This window comes from Camelina sativa, chromosome 19 (assembly GCF_000633955.1).
Source record: "Camelina sativa cultivar DH55 chromosome 19, Cs, whole genome shotgun sequence".
NCBI lineage: Eukaryota > Viridiplantae > Streptophyta > Magnoliopsida > Brassicales > Brassicaceae > Camelina > Camelina sativa.
The window spans coordinates 6,809,585-6,813,385 of record NC_025703.1 but is presented as its reverse complement, the minus strand read 5'-3'; positions in this window follow the sequence as shown (position 1 = coordinate 6,813,385).

The following is a 3,801-nucleotide window of genomic DNA, read 5'->3' as shown; positions in this document are numbered from 1 at the left end:
CCCCCCCCCCCCCCCCCCCCAACTTGGTCGTCTTAAGCCGTCAGATGTACAGAATCCAACGGTTCGGGCTTTCACATTTTACGTTCTTCCTTCCTTCTCATAATACGATTAGGTAATTCCCATTAATTTCAAAGTTTAGCATTTTAGAGTAATTAACTAGGACGATTTAATTATATGAAAGTGACATAAGTTGAAACTTTTATCATTTGCAAACCTTTGACTATGTAAAGGAGGAGGATTACATGTACTATAATTTTGGCAAATGTACGATTATAAATTAGATCTCCTCGTTGAGAATTTATCAATTAAGATTATGATTAAAATGGAATATCAAGCTGACCATGGAATATAAGCATATTAGTATATTCTTCTTTTTGTTTATACTAATATTCCCATTCGCTAGTTGCTTTTTTTTTTTCTAATGATTCTCTATTCTCCAATTTACACAACTTTTAGAGAAGCCAATGGCCCGAAGGCAAGTCGAATCCAACTTACACATATAATACTACTTCCGAGTCATTTTGCCCACATGTTATTTGTAAAATTTTAACTATATTTTCAAGTTTATCAGATTTTTGAAATTACCATTTGTTCCTGATGTTCTATGTTATAGATATTTAAGGGGAAGAGACTTGGAAATTATTGACAAATTAAAAAGTGATGACTAAATTTTTTGTTGATTTATATTGTTGATTAGATTTTTATAATTTTTCTTCAGTTAACTTCTTAGAACCTACATATAATTTCACGGTAAAACCTGCTTAATATTCCGTCTTTGAATCATTTTTTGGGGCAAGGTTAATTAGTCTTTGAAGTTATCTTTTGAACGGACATCTTATAATATTTTATCATTTAGTAAGTTAAATAGAACTGATTAATATAATCACGCCACAAAATATCTGAAAGGAAAGAGCTAGAAGGATTCATGCAAGTAACGTTGTACTCCCGTACACGTTTTGCTTAATCATCTCATCGCTGTAAGAAAAGTACGAATAGGTCTTTAATTATTTTGTATTGATATTAGTACTTACTTAATTAATGTAAAGTGAAAACGAGTTTGACATTATTTGTAAATTAGAAAATCGATATTGCCGAAGCTGACTGCGTTTTTGTCATTGACTTACTTCATAAGCGTAGCATGTAAAGAAAACGTTTTGTGAAAACTTTTGTCTTTTGTCTTTGGGTGGTTGAGATTAATACTATAATTTTGAAATCACGAATGTTTTTCTTGCTAACACGAGTTTAGCATTTTGTTTTGTCATGTTTTGAGTTTGCATAGTTCCGATGCTAACAAAGAAACCGTAGGCTTTGTTGTCTTCTCATATTTGAAATAGTTTTTTTTTTTTTTTTTTGAACAAACTCATATTTGAAATAGTCTAATAACCCCATTTTATGTTAAGTCGTATAAATATTATTTTATGCTTAATTTTACTTTTTCTTACAGACAATGAAAGTGTCCTCCATTTTTTTTTGTTTACTATGCATTTTTTCCCCATAAATTTTAGTTGTTTTGATATAAACTTTAATATATCAGTGATCTATAATCATATCAATTAAACTACTAAAAATTAGATACATTTCTTTTGTTTATTCTTATTTTTACAAAAAAAATATCTAAAACTAATTAAGTAATTGTCGCATTTGGGATCGTCTGCAAAACTGTGTAATGAATCATTTTTTATTTGTATTTTGTCGTTTTACATGATTACTAATCAAGCATTGATTCGATTACTGGATATCGTTAGAAGTATTTATAAATTCTTTTTTAACATGTCCGTTGACATAGTTTGATAATTTAATTAAAAAATCTAAATGATTACTTTTAAGGTTTACATTTTTGACAAACAACCATGTTAGTTATAATAATTTAACGACTTCAATTAATTTTGAAATACTCCTTCTGTTTCATATTAAGTGTCATTTTATGATTTTTGACATAGAATTTTATATTTTACACCTTATTAATATATTATTTATTTTTTCTATCGGTCAATACATTAAATTGGTAGGGATAAAATTGGAAAATTTATCAAACATTTACATTGGAAATACAAAATGACACTTATTTTATAACAAAATTTTCAGCTTAAAATGACACTTAATATGAAACAGAGGGAGTAGTTTAGATTGTGACTATCGAAAATAAATGTACGCTAAATGCCAACATAAAACACAACCAATCGAGGTAGTTATAATCTTAAATATTTTTATCGTTTTGTTTTAACGTTGTATATTTAGCTACTAACATATTTGAATTTTTTTATAAATGAAATAGTTTAGATGAAATATACCAATAAACTCATCTTATTTCTCTATAAATGTATTTTTCTAAGAGAAACATATTTGTAATTCTATGTTATTTATATATATATATATTTATATTAAAATATAACTTAGACTAATTTTATCCTTTTCACATCAATCTTATATTTATTAGAAATATAATTTTTCCTTAATTTTATTAGGGGAATAATTTAAATTTTTCCCCAACCATTTTGTATAATTCTTTTATCATTATATTAGTTTCTTAAAACTATGCTTATATTACTATCAATATTGATTAAAATTAAAAACTTTTTATATATTATTATATTGATTTCTGTTTCTGTTTTCCATGTCCTAATAGGGTTATTATCAACTTAAAATGCTTATTTATTTGAGTGTAAATTATATAAGCTAATATAGGAGTTAATTTTTTCAGCCAGCTCATATAGAGCTAAATTTTGATTATATTATATTTTTTTGAGTGTGTTAATCTTTAAAATTTTCAAACTAAAAAATGGAACAACTTACAAAGTCACAAACATTTTACTAGTCAAACTTACCTTTTCGAAATTGAATTATTTTGTTCTAAAAGAACCGTTTTATCTTTCTTTCTTTTGTTATTTTGGCAAAAAAAAAAAAAAGACAATTTTTTTTTTTTCTCTCGTTAAATTTTTCTGTGGTTCCGGTCACCGCAGCTCTGTCATCATCTTCATTCTTCTTCTTCTGCTTCTTCATTTACTCAGATTCTCTTTGAATTTCCCCCCTTCCTCAAAAATCTCGATCTGTATCGTATAGTGAGAGGGTGAATTTAGGATCCTTGTGTCTGTGTTTTCTGGTTACAGTTGTAAATTTTGAATTTTTATTGTGTGTGTGTGAAGTCAGATTCAGTTTCCTGTGAGCTGTACAGATTTGGTTTTTTTTTTTTGGGTTATATCGTTCTGTGATCTATTTCGGGTTTTTTCTTCTCTTTCTGTGATTTTTGTTTATTGTTTGTTTTCGTCGGCCCGAGTTTACCGGAGCTCCGGGTCTGACGTGATTTTTTCTCAAATGGCGGCGTCAGAGAGATCGATTGATAAACAAGTCGACATGACTTCTTCTTCCTTTCTCCAAAAATTCAGGCTTTACGAGACCCGCTCGGTGATTCTTCTTCTTCTTCTTCTTCTTCTTCTTCTTCTTCTTCTTCATCTTTCAATCAATTCATTGATTTGATTCTCTTGTTTTTGTTCTCTTTTGATTTCGTTTTGATTACACGAATCAATGGATTTGGTAATCTGATTATTAAGCTATATGTGTTTTGATTGAAAACAGAGCTTTTACATGATTGGAAGAGATAAAAACAGAACGTCTTGGAGAGTCTTGAAGCTAGATAGGACAGAGCCAACAGAGGTTAACATTTACGAAGATTCAACGGCTTACACAGAAGCTGAATGCTTTGAAACTTTGAGAAGGATACATGAAGGAAACAGGTCATCTGGTGGTTTGAAATTTGTCACCACTTGCTATGGGATCATCGGTAATGAATTGTCTTTATTGCAT